Source organism: Lutra lutra, chromosome 18, assembly GCF_902655055.1.
Source record: "Lutra lutra chromosome 18, mLutLut1.2, whole genome shotgun sequence".
In the NCBI taxonomy this organism is placed as follows: Eukaryota; Metazoa; Chordata; class Mammalia; order Carnivora; family Mustelidae; genus Lutra; species Lutra lutra.
The window spans coordinates 27,648,701-27,667,601 of record NC_062295.1 but is presented as its reverse complement, the minus strand read 5'-3'; the positions used below and the strand labels follow the sequence as shown (position 1 = coordinate 27,667,601).

General features: G+C 42.8%; 1 protein-coding gene across 10 annotated transcripts in view; it reads left to right on the top strand.

The window, feature by feature from the left end:
• AUTS2 (activator of transcription and developmental regulator AUTS2) overlaps positions 1 to 18,901 on the top strand; it is a 1,101,696-nt gene that overhangs the window by 472,293 nt on the left and 610,502 nt on the right. Inside the window, exon 1 of one of the 10 annotated variants that reach the window (XM_047714573.1) lies at positions 13,435 to 13,439. The exons of the other annotated variants lie outside the window; for them this stretch is intronic. The gene's annotated coding sequence lies outside the window, so the exon portion shown is untranslated. Of the gene's footprint in view, positions 1 to 13,434; positions 13,440 to 18,901 lie in introns of those variants that run through there. 10 annotated transcript variants of the gene reach the window in all.

Sequence of the window (18,901 nt, the reverse complement as noted above, 5' to 3'; positions counted from 1 at the left end):
CAATTTTTATATTGGCTTCGTATTCAATAAAATTTTATTAAGTACCTCCATCTGCTCTAACTTCTATGACAGGCTCTTAGAAGAAAAAGCACGTTACCTAATTCCTGCTGAAGTCCGTGGTTTGCAGTTTACAAGGAATAAAGTGGCTCTGGTTGTGGAATCGAGCAAAGCCCCCCGATCCGCACGGCCCCCGTGCTAATTAGGCGCGTAGTCCTGAGGACAGTTAGATGCATTCCAGCGGAAGAGCCTGTTATACACATACATAGACCCTAATGTATCTGCCAACGCTCTTATTATTAACATCCCCTGCGCTGTGTCTCCCCAACACTGGGTTCAGGAGTCGCCCTGCTTCTCACTGGCTAATGTGTGCTGGGACCCCGGGGCAGCCTCCCTGAGCAGAGTTTCACATCTGGAAAATGGGAATGCTTGTACTATTTCCTGGGACTGTGAAGACGAAATGAAACCATGAAGGTGAAAATACTATGTAAAGGACTACACTCATGTGACTCTGCCTTACTCTTTTTACTGTTCAGATTTTCTAGAGGGATAATGTTTATTGAAGTGCGCTATCTTCCATTCTCTTAAACCCGAGAAAATCAGAAGGAAGAATAGTTCTGAGTTCAAGTAGAAACTGGAAATCATCCTGTCTTTCCTCTTGCAAGTGTTCCGGAAGGATTAGAAGATAACCTTGAACTTAGGGTAGAAATTAAGTTTTTTTCAAAGGCAGAATACTCGGTATCAACACGTATGCGCCATCCTTGGAAAGTGGTGTGTGGCGGTGACCACGCTCAGGTGTGCTGTCTTACACCCTGTCTCAGTTTCTTCTCCCTCACGAGAGGGATGGAACTGAAAAGAATCATTAGCCATGCCTTCCCGGTGACTGGGCTCGGACACCTTGGCCAAAAGGCTTACGCTCTGAAGCGCTGAATAAAGGGCTGTAATTAGCCAGGAATCAGAAACACGCAGCCGCAGAAGAGCATCATCATTCAGATGCAGAACCTTCGTTGAGACGCTGGCTGGTACTAATCTGCGAAGCTGTATTTTCTGGGGGAAAATCAATATGGATGAAACGAGAACTCCGAGTACCTCCTGCAGGGCCTGTGTGTCTCCGTGAACTGTGATGTGATCTCTTGGCCTTTTGAATCGTTCCGTTTAAAGGCCTTACATAGATCATTCTGTCCTTGGTGGTGGGTGACTTTTCCCGAAGATTCTATCCCCAGACAGACGAACTTGGAAAAGCACATGCCTTTTGATCTTTGCTTGGCAGGCTTGTGAGCGCATGCATGCTGGGTGTGAAGGAAAGGTCGTCACGGAGCGGCCTGGACACCTTCACAAACTCCATGTGGTCAGAGAAGGAATTTGAGAGAGCGCCTCATTCTCCCTACCCGGTCCTTGATTTCTGGTGCCGAGTCTCTCCGTGCAATCAGTGTGCGAGATCTTACAATCAGTTTGGACATTTACTCCTTTCTGGGTTCTACACGTTGCCAGCCGCATTCCTGGCCCATAACAGGCACTTGATAACGAGTGGAATTTTTTTTTTTTTTTTTTTAGAGATTTTACTTGTATTTGACAGAACCTGAGCCAAAGGCAGAGGCTTAACCCACTGAGCCACCCGGGCACCCCAGTGAGTGGAAAATTTGAATGAGATTGGCCCTTGTTCCTTTTCCTTCCTACCACCCTGTCCTCGGTTCAGGCCTCAGCGGCTTGCTGGGAGCTGGGGCTCCATGTCATGTTGATCCGGGGTCGGGCTCTCGCCTGCGCATTTGGGGCCCAGCTTCTCTTACCACGCACGCCGCGTATAGTCGTCGGGCAGCTCTCTTCTAGGATAAAATGCGTTCTGGAAAGTACACACTTTGGCGGGCAGAACTGCTGGGCAGTCTGTACAGGACATATCAGGTCACAGCCACCTTAAAGTAGCTGCTAATGGGAACTCTGGCCAAGGCAGCATCTTAAATAACATGTAGACCCAGCCCACTGTCTCCGGAACTCACAGCATTTGTTAGCAGGGCATAAGCGAAGGTAAGCTCCCCTTAAAAAAAAAAAAAAATGTAATGATTAGCAGGGGCCCGGTATAATTCAAGGCATTCTTTGGAGTTTATAAATAGAGCCTCATAAAAAGCCTGAATATAAGGGACCTGTGACTTTAAGTCGTTAGAAGCCCAGTGGTTTGATAAAATAACAGGAAACAGACAATTTATTATGAACAGTCTCAGTAGCTCTGGATCGTCTATAAAACTTTTACGGCCTTCCCCAAGTGGCAAGAAGCCATAAAACTTGCCTGAATGAGGGACTTGTTAATTTACTTGTTAAAGCAAATTAAAAATTTATAAGTGCTTTTAGGTAAATGAGATCTTCTCTCATTGCTGCCCTTGCGGGGCCCCGGAGTCCTGGGAGGGGAGAGTGGCTGAGCCCAGACACCACGGCAGAACAATAAAAGCCATTAAATTGTTCAGCTTTTTACAACAGAGCCGCACAGCTGTCGCCGGGGCCAGCGGTGGGTACCCGTGGTTGACAGCCTGGAGTTGCACCAGGGCTCCCGTCTCCCTCAGAGGGGAATGACAAGCAGAGTCGATTTTTACCTTTGCGGTTCTGCAGGCATTGGTGTTCCAGACCATGTGTCTCATTTTCCCTTGACCTCCTGAACCCGGAGGTTTTAAAGCCCGGTTTCCTACGCCCAGAAGTCTTTCTCTTGGGTTCATACGCTGTTGGTTCTCCCACATTTTTGTCATCATCCTGCCTTTTAGTAGTTTAATCCCTGGACCAAAGGCCCAGGCCCTAGAGTGTTGCTCTAACTTCATCAGCATTTCTTTTTTTTTTTTTTTTTAAAGATTTTATTTATTTGACAGAGAGAGATCACAAGTGGGCAGAGAGGCAGGCAGAGAGAGAGAGAGAGAGAGGAGGAAGCAGGCTCCCCGAAGAGCAGAGAGCCCAACACGGGACTCGATCCCAAGACCCTGAGATCATGACCTGAGCTGAAGGCAAAGGCTTAACCACTAAGCCACCCAGGTGCCCCTTCATCATCATTTCTTTAAAAAAAATGAAAAAATGGGGGCACCTGGGTGGCTCAGTGGGTTAAGCCTCTGCCTTTGGGTCAGGTCATGATCTCAGGTTCCTGGGATCAAGCCCTGCATCAGGCTCTCTGCTCAACGGGGAGCCTGCTTCCCCCTCTTTCTCTGCCTACTTGGAATCTCTGTCAAATAAATAAATAAAATAAAATCTTTAAAAATAGAGAGAAAAACACCTCTCTTTCCTTTACTTTATCAAAAAGCCTGGAAGTTGGGAGAAGGAACATAAGGTAAGAAGGAAATGGTACATGTTCTTGTGTATCGGACTCCAGAACTGTAGAACCGATATTTTTTGCGGAATCCGCAGTGTAAAGGCAAAGGCAGATTTTCTTGCGCTCTGCTTTGGAGGAAAAATCAACTGAGGTTAAAACTCTTGGATCTAAACATCTCCCTTCACTTTTTCCTGTTTGCCACCTGTCAAGTTTCTTCTCAAAGTAACTGGAGCAGCAGGTTTCTCAAGAGGGAGTTTTTCAGCTTGAGGCCTTGTAACCCGGGGCTCCTTGTCCTCCTCTCTCTGGGACTTGCCTTGTGCGGAACACACTTCTTTGCTGAGAGCAAGGATTCTGGGGAACTCTTCCACACAGATCAGAAGTTGTTCTTCAGGAAGACCTTTTGCCTTTGTAGGGCAGGAAAAAAAAACACAAAACTTTATATCTCAATTACAGACTATGTTTAATATTACATTTAAAAAAGGATGGATATTTCACAAGTATATTTAAATTTCAAGGATCTCTTTAGAAAAGTCAGGTTCTGCAAACATTTTCTTCTGGTAATATTTTCCAATCTCTGCAGTGAAAAGGTACATTTTATTAGCTTTGAGAACAGAAAGGATAAAAAGGCATAATTGGTACAAGTGTTTGTTCTGCAGAATTCACCCTTCGGTTACTTACAGATCTCCGACTTGGGTTTATTCATATCTCTGGTTTGGATTCCATCTGAAACTGTGTTTGAGAAGCATATTGTTGGCAAGTAACGTGTCACAGGAGATTGGGGGTTAGATGGAAAGCGACAGAAAGGGCAAATAAGTAGGTACTTTAAGCGGTATTCCAGGGTTTTAGAAGACATCGGCTTTCGAGCAAAGAGGTCGCTTAAGGTCAGCGTTGGCCCCGGTGGTGACATTTCTCCTGGTCCCTGTCGTGACTGTTTTAGGAATACCATTATACAGCACCAATGTATGCTTGTTGTCCCTCTTACTGAACCTCATGAGCCTCTTGTTTTGAACATTAATGACTTTACACTTGGAGCCTCTCATCTTCACTTAGAGTTTCAGCAAAAATGCTCGGTTATGACCGTCTTTGCACAGATGATCTCTGTGTTCTACGGTGTTTTTGGATTTGGTTTTACTTCCTTATGGGTGGGACTTTCAGAGCGGAGCCTTAGTAGATGTCTTCTCATTGTATTACCCCGTAGACCCGACCACAAAGTAGAGAGCTCTAGTGGCTGAACAAACACTCTTTCCTTCAAGAGGGCCAGGCTGAATTGCATGGATGGAAAAAGTTGATAAATTTTAAAATTCTTGAATAGAAAATCTGACACTGGTCCAGAGGTTACCTGCTGGGGAAACGTGGTCGTTTATGAGGAGATCCAGAAAGGACTGTGTTGCCATGGGTCAGTCATGCTGACTGCCTTTCCAGACCGCTATAATGAAGTCCGGATAAACATTTCACAGGGAAATCGCATTGCTTCAAAAAATATTTGTTTCTCACAGAGTTCATGTTAGAAATTTAGTGTATGTGCTCACTCGTTAGTAATATTGATATATGTTGTATAATGATTGCCTAATTGCTAATTTTCCTATGCTAATTGATGTTTTTCTATAAAACTAAATTCTTTAGCTCTTTACATTTATTGAATGCCATCTGGCTTATGAATTTTCATAAGAACTGCCAAAAAAAAAAAAAAGGTGCAGACCCCGCCCCCCCATCTTTCTCCTAAAAAGGTGCTGAATATGTATCCATAATGACTTTTTAATGTGCCTTAGGGATTTCTTTATCTCTCTCTCTTATTTTTTTTTCTGTAGGAATAAAACATCATTAAACTAAAAATATTTTCTCTCTACCAGCTTGAATTTCCTTCCCATATAACCACTAATCATTGCTGTGGCAATATACCCTCTTACTCTTTTTAAAAATATTCTCCCTGTTACTGCTCTATATTGGGCAAATACTACATTTAAAATATGCCTATCCTGATGGCTAGGAAAAATCCCACATTTACTTTGTATTTTTTTTAAAGATTTTATTTATGTATTTGACAGGCAGAGATCACAAGTAGGCAGAGAGGCAGGCAGAGAGAGAGGGGGAAGCAGGCTCCCCACTGAGCAGAGAGCCTGATGTGGGGCTCGATCCCAGGACACTGTGATCATGACCTGAGCTGAGGGCAGAGGCTTTAACCCACTGAGCCACCCAGGCGCCCCTATTTTGTATTTTTAAAAATAGGTCTATATATTTATTTACCCCTAACACTTGGGTTTGAGGACATCATTAAGCTTTGACTTATTATACAAAAGCAAAGAAGTATGAAGGAAGCTCCCATATAATCTTTTTAATTTGCAATGTTGAGTATTTTTGGAGATTTCTTTATAAAACTAGCTACCAGCCCTCTGGCATCTCTGTGAAGATTGTTTTGATATTAATAGTTTGTTTGCTTAGATAATATCCGTAGGTGTGTGTGCGTGTGTGTCTATGTGTGTGTGTTTATATACATTGTGAATTGTCTTAGTCTGTTTCGGCTGCTATAGCAAAATGCCGTAGATCTCGGGGGGGCTTGTAAACAACACAGATTTATTTATCACAGTCCTGAGAAGTCAGAGATCAAGTTTCCAGCAGGTTCTTTGTTCAGGGCCTACCTCCTGGTTGATAAACAGCCTTCTTTTCCCTGTTTCTCACCAGGTGGAAGGGGTGAGGGAGCCCTCCGGGATCTCATGAAAGCCCCACCTTGAGGACCTAATAATTTCAAGAGACCCCCACCTCCTAATACCATCACATTTGGGATTTGGTTTCAGTACATGAATTGGAGAGGGATGGAGAAATTCAGTCTGTAGCGTACATGTATATGTATATGTTTTATAGACATAAGCACTAAAATTTCGCAGAGCTTTTTTGATAAGCAAGCTAATCTACACGCTTTCCTATTTTTTTTTCCCTTTCATGATCTTCTACTACATACTTGGAGCTAAGACTAACAGTGAAGTTACAAGTCAGACAACAATGGCTTGGCACCTGTAGATTTTGAATAAGAGATAAAAATGAACTTGAGTAGATTAGAGAGCTCTTTTAACCTCATCATTAGATTAATCCAGATTTCTCACTTCAGGCCGCTAAAAATAACGGAATTGTATACTTGCTTGCTTGTCTGGGTCTAATATGAGCAAACAACAACAAAATCCCTGTGTTAAAAGGTGCTTTAATTAGTAGTAATTCTACGAAGAAATTTGAGATAGTTTTATAGAATTTAGTTCCTAGGTTCGTACATTTAATATATGCAGATTCAGCCCCATTAGATTATGTATTAGTTAATCAGGATTGAGGGACACGGTTGGAAAAATAACCTAGATATGTGATGGCATTTGCCTCATCTTTCCTGTTTCAAAGATATCAGAATAATTACAGCTAATTTACTAATTGCCTGCCCTAAAATATTTGGTCATTAAATCACAAAATGTTAGGATTGTTATGGCCTGTTGGAGCAGACACACCACGACTGCTGGAATGGGCCGGCCTTGCCTGTGAATGATGTCACTCAGGACGGTTGCGTAATACTGTGGAGTAATAGGGGCCCCGGGATAGGGCCTCGCTGTGCATCCCACGTCTCCCTCTTCTTATCTGTTTGATCGTGGGTTATCCTGGACCTCCACTTTCTGGGCCTTAAAGTGGAAATCCTCATTGCTGGGAAATGAGCCTGTGGAGCTCCGTGCGGCGGCTTGTCGACTTCGCCTTCAGGAAGGCCAGCAGCTTTCAGCGGGGACGGGAACTGCGTGTAGCTCGGCTCCCCACCCCTCCCTGGGGGTCTCCGGCCGGGTCCCTCATCTCTGAATTTTACTTCTTTGTCTGTAAGGGGGAGACATTACAATCACTATTTGTATGACCCCAGAAAATTTATGTGAGGATTAAATTAGATCAGTTATGTACAGTGGTTGGAAAACTGTGTCACAGCAAACAAATTAGTGTGGCATTATTATTACCGTAAAAATGGAAACAGCTTGATGGGAACTGGTTATTCTGTCTCCGCTTGCCAGATCTGAGAAAGTGATTGATCCGTGTGTCCCTCATTGTTCTTGTGGTTGTTGCTGGAGTGGTAGACGATAGCAGGCTCGGACATTTGTGGCAATTCAGGCCAAAAGTTACCTGCGTTATTCAACACTAACAACACCTCTTTTAGTCACGGCTCAATGACAGTTTCTGTTGTTTATAAAGGGGGCTAATGTCGTATGCGTTTTGGGGGGAAAATGCCTAATTAGAAAATTGGATCTGTTCTTAAATTGCAAATGCGTGTACATCAAAGCGATCATAGGAATAAATTTTAGAGTGTACACGGTTTCAGTACACATTGGCAGAATATCCTGCTGATTGCTGATTGAAAACAGTTGTTAATTCTCTACTTCACTAAATTCAGAGCGGAAAAACTTTCCTTAATAAAGAACAGATTGAGGAGATCCAAGACCTTACTGTGTGGGAATTAATGGCAGATGCATATACTGGTAGTTAAAATGTTTCATTAGATGTTAATGTCTTGCTGTGTTTTTAATTGTTCAGGAATTAGCCTCCAGAATATTAAAACCATCTGTTTGTTATCATGATGAAACAGAATGCTTAAATAGTTATTAATTTGTGTTTCTTGTCTTATTTTTTTTTCAGGGATAATCTGTAAAACTTTGATCTGTTTAGAGTTTAGGGAATTTGGAATGTGGAAGTGAAAAACAATTTTAAAACACACCAGTGTCCCAAATAGCTGTAGTTTGCTTTTTTTTTCTTCCCTACCTGCTGTGCATATTTTATGTGTATTCTTTTTCACATTCTTTCTTCCTTTTTTTTTCTTTTGGTAACATGAATTGACTTGTATTTTCATGATGAGATTAGTAGTTGATTTAAACTATATGATGACCCTTAACATGCTGATTATTTTACCATCAAGATCAAAACAGTTTATGAATTTGGAGGGATGAAGGAAGGCTCCGTGTTTAGATTCTAAGGACATGCTCTGCCTGCCGTATTCCACAATCTCATCATGACTACTGAGGGCCTTAGCTTATACGGAGTCAGGTGGCCTTCGTTTTACTGTTTTCTGCCTTTTGTGACTTTGCTCAGAGTACATTAGTCTTCCTCAGCTTTCTACAGTTTCTGCATACATAAACTGGGAAGTATAATTTAATTTACAGAGTTTTTATGAATCTTAGAAATACTATGAAGATGTGGCATATTCTACATAGTAGACATATTAGTTCCTTCTTTTTTTTTTAAGATTTTATTTATTTATTTGACAGGCAGAGATCACAAGTAGGCAGAGAGGCAGGCAGAGAGAGAGGGGGAAGCAGGCTCCCTGCTGAGCAGAGAGCCCGATGTGGGGCTCGATCCCAGGACCCTGAGATAATGACCTGAGCGGAAGGCAGAGGCTTTAACCCACTGAGACACCCAGGTGCCAGTTGCTTCCTTTCTTGATTACATGGAGCTACTGAGATATTTTGGGTCCTACTGAGAAACATGGGAGCGCTAAAACTGTAAGAGCCACAAGCAAACCATTCATTCATTAGCCTTTGCTCTTGTGTTGATCGCCGGACATTGGTGGCCTTAAGTTCTTATCCTCAAAGTGAAAATCTCAGCTAGTGTCATCTTATCTCTAGTGAACTGTCGGATTGTGGAGACAGACAGCGGAGGGAACTAGTATATCTTTGCATGGGATTCTAATTCATGTCTCCAAGTGGTCTAGTCTTTGTCTTCTCATCTCTCAATTTGGCTCAGAAAAATTGTCAAGTTCTTTCTTCTTTAATTTATGCCAATCAGCTAAAGTCATGCCAAGAATCAGAAACTTGTACGCATTTGAATCTTTCTTATGTTTTGGAGAAATGTCATGTGTGTAGACCAAGAATTTCCGATAGCTGGGAAATTCCTGGTTCTCGGTGTCTCTTCTCGCTTCCCTCACCTCACCTGCCCTCACTGAGAATTGGCGTACTACACTGCCTGTATCTGTTTCGCTCCCACGAAAAATGGGAGAGACCCCATTACTTTAAATCTTCTGGAACCAAGTGAGAAATCACTTGGTATATGGAAGTGAAGTTTGTTGTAACCCCACGTCCCTAACCCAGGCCAGGCAAATCATGGGAGTAAGTGATGGAGGTCAGTGCAGGGTGTGGGGACCTCACTGGCACAGGCAACAATGACCTTCCGGATCTGTAGAGTTAATTCAGCTGCTGTGCTTGTTTCCAGGAACACATCTCTTTGTTAAGGGTACGCCGGCACTGGAGGTCATACAAGCCATTTCTTTTCTGTGCAACAAGAACAAACATACCATCTCCCTCGAAAGCACTTTTTCATGGAAAAATTCACTCAGGAGAGTGCATTTGGTTCTATTACAGTTGGGTTTCTTTTATAACTATTGATGCTCTTAATCAGTGTTTGGTAGTATACACATTTAAACATTTCTGCCTTTCTGTGGGGTGTTTTGGAAAAAGCCTTTGCTGGACTGGTTTAAAAAAAAAAAAAATAAGAAGGGCACCTGGGTGGCTCAGTGGGTTAAAGCCTCTGCCTTCGGCTCAGGTCATGATCTCAGTTCAGGTTCCTGGGATTGAGCCCCACATTGGGCTCTCTGCTCCGCAGAGAGCCTGCTTCCTCCTCTCTCTCTGCCTGCCTCTCTGCCTACTTGTGATCTCCATCTGTCAAATAAATAAATAAAATCTTTAAAAAAAAAAGAAAATACTTTTTTTTATTTTAAAAAAGAACCATTAGGTGGTAAAATAAATAAGAATTTTAAATGCTTCGTATTATCTAAATTACTTAAAGTGGCAATCTCATCAGTAAGGTTGTGTAATACTAGGAGAGCTATTAACTTCTCTTGGTAGTGGTTTTTGACCTTTTGCTGAACAAGTACTTCTCAAAGTCTCTCAAATGCCAGGATGAAGATTTATTAAACCAACTGTAATTACGTGCTGCTTTTCATTTTCTAATCCTATACCTGACTATCTAAAATATCTTAAATTACAGGTGATCACTTTTTCAAGAATGAAATCAACAGTATTACTTTTTGGAGCATAAGGATTTTAAAGGCCGATTTTGTATGTCACCAAAGCCCACAGATTTGCTAACACACATGTAGTCACTGTTTTTGAGGTCTCCTTATTGGCTAACCCTAGAAGACTAGCTTTCTATGACCTAGTCACACTCTTGTTAATAGCTCTAAGAGCCATTCTCTAGGAGATTTTGAAAGTTGACTTCCATGCTGCAGTTATTAAAAGATTATACATAGGAATTAATTAAACAGATATTTATTGAGCATCTGTTAAATTATAGGTACTGTTCTAGACTCTGTACCTGTAACAGTGAATGAAACAGATAAAAACCCTGTTAAAACTTACTGTCTGGTTGCAGTGTGGTTGAGGTAGCAGTAGTCTGGAGGAAACAAGTGAAGGATGCACTACATGGGGAGGTGTTAGATAGGAGCAGGGCTAACTGTTGTGAACGGAACAATCAGGGAAGTCCTCGCTGAGAAAGTGACATTTAAGTGAAGACCTCAGTGAACTTTGTGTCTTCTGGGAGGCTGAACATTCCAGGCAGATGTTGTGGTAAGAGGAAAGACCCTGAGGCGGGAGCATGCCTGACTCATTTGCGGAATAGCAAAGTGGCCAGTACAGCTGTTTCAGAGGGAGCAAGGCAGAGAGTAGTAGAGAATGAGGCCAGAGAAGTAATGGGGGAATCAGATACAGTGGGGGTTGGCTTGTAGGTCATTGTGATGACCTCAGTGTTTATTTCGATATGATGGAGAGACTCTGGAAGATGTTGAGAAGACTGGGAAATGAGTTAATATGCTTTTTAGCAGGAGTACTCAGGCTCTTGGGAGAGATGGACAGAAGTGGCCGGAAGGGCTCCGTGGGGGGATCAGGTAGGAAGATGTTATCATCATCCAGGCAAGAGACAAAGGTAGCTTTGAGCAGAGGAGCAGCTGTAAATAAAGATTTTGTCCTAAGCAGCTGGAAAGTAGCAACTTTACAATAACAACTGGGAACATTGAGAACATGGCTTTAGTCATTCTGAGTTTGAGATGCCCTTTTCCATGTTTAAGTAGAGTTGAAGGACTGCCTAGACTTAGAAGACTAGGATTTTCGGAAGAGATTGAGGCCAAGGGTGTAAATTAGGTATCACCAGCACACAGATCATATGTAAAACATGAGGTCATCATAGGTCGTTAAGTATAGGCCTAAAAGAGAAGCGGTCCCAAGACCGAGCCCTGGAGAACCTAACATTAAGGGTCGGGACTAGGTGAAGGACCCAGACTGATAAGGAGTGTCCAGGGAGGTAGGAGGAAAGGCAGGGGTGAAGCAGTGCTTCGAGGACGTGGGAATGATCTGCTGTGTCCAATGTTACCGTTAGATTGGTAAGTCGGTAAGATGGGCGCTGACAGTGACCACTCGGTTTAGCACTGGTAGGTCATTGCTGGCCAGTACCGGACTCCTTCAAAGCCGGGCAGCAGAGCCTTTTCCTCGAGCCCTGCTCCGGCCCTCCTTACCCAGAGTGGAAGAGATCAAAGGGCCAAGGACATGTGCCCCCTTGGAGCCCACCGCACTCCTACACACGTTACTGGTTCTGTGGGACTCCAGAATCCCGTCCCGATGTCCTCGGTCGAGCTTTGAGGATCCGCTCTCTGGGTCCGTCCTCCTGGCAGCTCCTGGCACCACAGCTGTGCCTGTGCCGGAGCTGGGGGGCCCAGCTAGTGGCGCTGGGGCCAGTCGGCAGTGCGAATGGGCCTGGAGGATGGACTGGGTTGTTAGCACACTTACGGGTGAGGCTTCTTGAGGGACGGAACCGCAGACGGGAAGGGAAGGGCACCAGGCCTGCGCCCGGTTCTTCTCCCCTGCCACGTTCCATCAAGAAACTTCAAGAATACAAAATTCCGAATTCAAATCCGGGCCTTCAGACGAGAGAGATTTTATTCAACGCCGCAGTAGCATGACTTCAACTTCTCACTATTCAGCTGGATCGTTCTCGGGTCTCTTGCCCTGAGCTCTGCACAGCGTCTGAGAGCTGCTGCTGACTTTGACAGGGGCCATTTCATGGCCCGGGGGACAAAAGCCTCCTTGGGCTGGCTCAGCAGAGAACTGGAGGGAAAGAATTGGGGATAGTGAAGTCTTTTCGAGAATCATGTGTAAGGGGCTGAGAGAAATGGAAAGCTGGCTGGGTGCTTGTGTTTGTCTGGTTTCATTTTGTTCTCTTCGAAGGTGGGAAGGATAACGGCCAGGATGTTTGTACCCTAAAGAGAAGGGGTGCATGAGGTTGCTGGGTCGTCATAACAAAATACCACCGACTGGGTAACTTCAGGAACAGAAATGTGTTTTCTCACAGTTCTGGAGGCTAGAGGTACAAGGTCAGCGTGTCGGCAGGTTTCCCGTGGCCTCTCTGCTTGCCTTCTGGTGGTTGCTTTCTCCCTGTGGCCTCGCGTGGTCTTTTCTGTCTTCCTGGGCCTCCCTCTTGTCTCTGTGTCTCCATCTCCTCTTCGTGTGCAGACCCAGGTCAGACTAGGGCCCCCCCTCATGGCCTCATTTTAACTTAATTACCCTTTTAAAGTCCCTCTCTGCAAATGCACTCACCTTCCAACATACAAATTTTGGATAGACACGATTCAGACTGTAAGAGGGATCTCAGATATTCTAGAACCTGCCTTTGTGGAACCCATCCCACTTATAAAATCTCTGTAGCTTTTTAAAAACATCAAATATCGTGGTTGCTGAAGCAGTTCAATTCTATTCTCGTGGAATAATGGGGCTTAGTATGGAATAGTTACTAACTGGCAGTAAGTTTAGTGATATACAGGTTTCTAAGCGCCGTGGACTGAATTGTGCCTCCTCCCAATTCATATGTGGAACCCCATGTATTTGGGGTCCGGGGGTAATTAAGGAGAAACGAGGTCCTAAAGGGCAGGACCGTGATGGCTGTCTAAGAGTCGTCACTGGAGAGTAGCTCTCCTCTCCCCGCCATGTGAGGACTCAGGGAGAAGACAGCTGTTGATATGCAAGGAAGAGAGTGAGTTCTCTCCAGAAACTGCCCGTGCTGACCTTGATCTTGTACTTCTGGTCTCTAAACTGTCAGAAAATGTCTGCTGATTAAGCCATCAGTCTATGGACTTCTGTTACGGCGGCCTGAGCCTGCTTGGATGTTAGGATACCCAAGGGTAGAGGAGAACCCTCAGGCTTGGTGAGAATTCAATTTTTGGTTGGATTTGAAATGTACTGGTATGAAAACAGTGGCAAGTTGGAAAGAGGTTTGCTCTAAAAGTTCATTATCTTAGAAATTTTGATAGCTTGCAATGAAACTGTTTTATATCCTAACGAATTCTAGATGTTTATAATCTAGCAATGAGAATGAATAGCCATTGAGTTTGTGGCTTAGGGGAGAATAATGCTTCTTCTGGAGACAAGGTTTTTAAAACTTATTTTAATGGCAAATTTAAAATGCATCTTTAAGTAGAGATAATAGTGTAATAAACCCAGATATACTCATCTTCCAACCTCAACAGTTGAAACATCTTGTTTCCTGGGGTGCCTGGGTAGCTCAGTCGTTAAGGGAGATACCTTCGTCTCAGGTCATGATCCTAGGGTCCTGGGATCGAGCCCCGCATCAGGCTGTCCCTACTCATTGGGAAGCCTGCTTCTCCCTCTCCCACTCTCCATGCTTGTGTTTCCTCTCTTGCTGTCTCTCTCTCTCAAATAAATAAAATAAATAAAATCTTTTTTTTTAGATTTTATTTATTTATTTGACAGAGATCACAAGTAGGCAGAGAGGCGGGCAGAGAGAGAGGGGAGGGAGGAAGCTGTTCTCCCTGTCACCTGCATTATTTTGAAAAGTAAGTCCCAAATGTCAGATCATTTCTGTTATAAATATTTTGGTCTGGGTCTAGAAAAGCTCTTTCCTTTTTATTGTAACTATATCAAAATAGAAATAATTTCTTAATCTCATCAGTACTCATCAGTGGACATGTTTGAGTTTGCCTCATACCTTTTTACACCTTGTGGAAATTAGGTTAAAACAAGAGCAGTACCTTGCCATTGGTTGAGAGGCCTGTGTGTTACCTCGTTCCCACTCTTCTTTACTGATCTTGCAATTGATTCATCGAGGGAATCGGGAGATTTCTGAATTTTGCTGATTTCATATCCCTTGATGTGTAGTTTAATATGTGCCCGATCCCTTATATTTCTTGCAAGTTTGTTCAAGAATCTGTGGTGAATCAAATTCAGGTTTGATGGAGGGGGGAGCGTTGAGTGGTGTGTTCTCACATCAGGAGGCATGCATTGTCTGGTTTTCTTTCTTTTCATGATGTTATAACAGCCATGGATGCTTGATTCCTTGCTTTATTTTTCATTTTCAGAAGGTCCTCCAAAGTTAACCAAGAAGGTATTTATTTGTTGGTTGGTTTTCTTTTAATTGTCTACTTTTGTTACCATGTTTGATATGTTTTAATTCATTGTGTTATTATGCTACTGGCAATTAAATTGTCCCATCTTGCCTTAGTGCAAGTGCCTCAAATTTGACTCCCAAGTCCCTTTGACATGGTCTCTTCTCGGATGACAAGACATGTGAGACTCAATCTTGCGTATTTCTTTCCTTCAGCCTTAGTTTGCTATTTTTTCACGTAGAACAGGAAAAAAAGACATAAGGACACAAAGCATTCTGTGCCTGAGGGTGATGGTTATTTTAAACAATGCCAGGCCATTTAAAAAGTTGCTTGAGGGGCGCCTGGGTGGCTCAGTGGGTTAAGCCGCTGCCTTCGGCTCAGGTCATGATCCCAGGTCCTGGGTTCGAGCCCCACATCAGGCTTTCTGCTCGGCAGGGAGCCTGCTTCCTCCTCTCTCTCTGCCTGCCTCTCTGCTTACTTGTGATCTCTCTCTGTCAAATAAATAAATAAAAATCTTTATATAAAAAAAAAGTTGCTTGAAAACATGTCTTCTTACAGAAAAATAGAAGAAGGAAGTTCCGTGTGCTTGTTATTTTTGTACATTCATTCTCACCAACCAAATAATACTGTCTCAGAATTTCTTTTTATTAATCAGAATCTCATTATTAGAAGGTAGAGACTTTGACAAAGCAGTCAGACATTCCTTCATCAAATTATTGTTGCACAGCTCGCATGTACAGCATGTGAATTTCTGAGCTGATCTGAAAACGGCTTTGTCTTCTAGTCCACAGTCCTACCCAAGGAATGCCAAATGTCTTTTGTTCATTCAGGCTTTTCTCTTCAGTTCCATTCTTGTTCATCTCCCCCTGGCCCCCGCCCCTGTAGTGTAGACTTCCTTTTCAGTAAAACATGAAGTCAGGTATGTTATCATGCTTTTCGTCAACATAAGTCACCCTAGAAGTAGTACCCAAGTTGTGGATCAGGATGTGAGTTACAGACCGAGCCCTGCTGTTTACACTTCCATCCTCTTCCCTTTATATTATCAAGTTACAAAGAAACAGTATCGTAATAGCCTCTTGGCTAAATCATAGAGAGTTACGATTCTCTTGATAAGCTGTAGAACATTATTAAGTTCTGCTGTCTGGGTTGAGTGTGTCTGTTGGAAGGATATCAAAGTTGGTCAGATTGCTTTTGACTGTCTTAATTGCTCCTTGTTTATGTTTGAAACTATGTAGTTAGATTGATCTTGGCTTATTTTCCTCTCTTTATTAACCTCAGGGTTTATCTTTACTGCTACAAAGTCCACCGAACCCCTTTCAGTGTTGAGTAATGTATGTGATTGGCAAGGAGAAGGGATTCGATAGTTTCCCTTTCCAAGCTGGTAACACAACCTTCAGGTCAATCCTCTGGGCCGTACCTTAAATGTTTATTTGGGAACATCACTGACACATTAGATAAACGACACGCCACAGTCCAAGAAGCCTATTTTGTTTTGCATTAGTGAAACCTTACTAACTCCATTGGAATGATTTTATAATAAATGGAATTAGAAGCACTTTCTCCTTTTCTTGTCTTTGTAAACCGCCTGTGGTAGGCAGAGTTCCAAGTTGTCTCTCAGGATAACTTGGCCTCCTGTGAACTCCCACGATTAGATTTTTGTGCAGCGTAGTTGACTTTAAGAAAGGGGGCCCCCGGGTGCCTGGGTGGCTCAGTGGGTTAAGCCTCTGCCTTCGGCTCAGATCATGATCTCAGGGTCCTGGGATCGAGCCCCACATCGGGCTCTCTGCTCGGCGGCGAGCCTGCTCCCCACCCCTGCCTGCCTCTCTGCCTACTTGTGATCTCTCTCTGTCAAATAAATAAATAAAATCTTTTAAAAAAAAAAAAGAAAAGAAAAGAAAGGGGTCTCCCTTCCCTGAGCCTGACCCAACAGGTAAATCCTTAATAAGGAAGTGCTTCAGGAGTAAGGGAGAAGAATGACGAAATCTTTCACTTTTTAAAAATAAACCTCCATATTGAAATGTAAGTTACATGTCCTGAATTTCACTTATTGTAAGTGTACAATTTAGTGAGTTTTGGTACATTTATAGGGTTGTATGATCATCACAGTACTCCAGTTTTGGAACTTTGCCATCAACTCAGAAATTTCCCTTTTGTCCACTTGCACATTGGTGGTCTCCTACATTCTTCAGAAAAATTCGGTTAGAACGTGGTGGAACTACCCTTCATTTTATTATTAAATTTAGCTTGTATTTATTCAAGTTTCTGCAGCTCTTTTAATTTAAAAAAATTCCTTAGCTCCCTTTGTGTTTCATTTATATTAGTGGATTTTGGAACAGATTAGCTTTGCATATTTTTCTTAATACTCCGAATCAAATTTTGTTAAAAAATTTTAAAAGTTCACACAATTTGATTATGATTTTGACAGTACCACCATAGAATGTTTAGTACTGTAATTTAGAAATGTGTTTATTCTCACATTTTCATAGTAATAACCAAGTTCTTATATTATTTTCACATTACATATTATTAAATTACCACATTATTATGTTTCTACATTTGGTTTGCTCTTTATCTCTTTTTATTCTTTTAGATTTGTAAGTGTGTCTCTCTTGATTCTGTGGGTTTCGCTCCCATTTATGCCCTGGTTTATTGATTGTGTCCAGTATTTTAATTTCCAATTCGTTATGTACTTTTCATTTTTAAAAAAGATTTACTTATTTTGAGAGAGAGGTAGAGAGCAAGAGAGGGAGTGAGTTCTCAAGAGGGGGCAAGGGGGTGGCACAAGGTGAGAGAATCCTCTAGCAGATTCCACGCTGAGCCCAGAGCCGGATGTGGAGCGCAGTTCCAAGACCCTGAGATCATGACCCGAGCCAAGATCATGACTGAGCCGCCCAGGCGCCCTGTACTTTCCATCTTTGAAATTGCCTTTCTCTAATTTTCCCTGCCATTGCTTTTTTGTCCTTTTGATCTCTGCAACTAGGCTATTTATTTCTATTATTTTCCACTTTTTAGAAAGTTTAGAAAGTTAACCTCCAGCACAGAATTTACAGCATCCTGTAAATTTTTTACTTTACATATTTATAGTTTTTATTTTCTTTTAAAATGATGTGTTTTTGATTTTGTCTTTGACTCGACTGTAACTATAGAATTTTTTTTAATTTTATTTTTTTTTCAGTGTTCCAACATTCATCGTTTATGCACCACACCCAGTGCTCCATGCAACAGGTGCCCTCCTGAATACCCATCACCACGCTCACCCATCCTCCCGCCCCTTCCCCTCCAAAACCCTCAAATTGTTTCTCAAAAGTCCACAGTCTCTCATGGTTTTTCTCCCCTTCCGTTTAAAGATTTTATTTATTTATTTGACAGAGATCACAAGTAGGCAGAGAGGCGGCAGAGAGAGGGGGAAGCAGGCTCCCCACTGAGCAGGGAGTCTGATGCGCGGCTCGATCCCAGGACCCTGGGATCATGACCTGAGCTCAAGACAGACGCTTAACCAACTGAGCCAACCAGGCGCCCCGTGTGGAGAGATTTTTTAAAAATGTGTTTTAAAAAAAGATTTTAAAAAATCTCTAAGGGAGGGCGCCTGGGTGGCTCAGTGGGTTAAGCCGCTGCCTTCGGCTCAGGTCATGATCTCAGGGTCCTGGGATCGAGTCCCGCATCGGGCTCTCTGCTCAGCAGGGAGCCTGCTTCCCCTCTCTCTCTCTCTCTCTGCCTGCCTCTCTGTCTACTTGTGATCTCTGTCTGTCAAATAAATAAATAAAAAAAAATCTTTAAAAAAAAAAAAAAATCTCTAAGGGAGATAGTCATTAATTTTCATCATAGAGGAGGCTGCTCATGTGATTTTTACATTGTGGAATTTATTTTGATGTTCTTCGTGGCCTGGCCCACCTGCAGCAGATACTGATGTCTTGTGGGGGCACCAAAAAACGTGGTCTCTGAGAACCAACTACCAAGTTCATGACGTCCTGCCTAAGTCAGACTGAGTGTTTGAGCATCTGTGTCCTTTCCTGTGGCTCAGTGCTCTTGCTCCCTATTAGTAGGATGCGAAAGACACCCATCTCCGTTTCCTTGGTTACTTAAGTTACTTCTTTACTTTATACTTGGTTACATGGAAGTTGGTAACTTTCTCCTTTAGCATAAAGTGCAGAAGTGTAAAAGGTAAAGAAGGCACCTCTTGCAACTCTAAAATGACTTCGACCTGTGACCTCACCTAACCATTTATTTCTAATCCTTTGTCT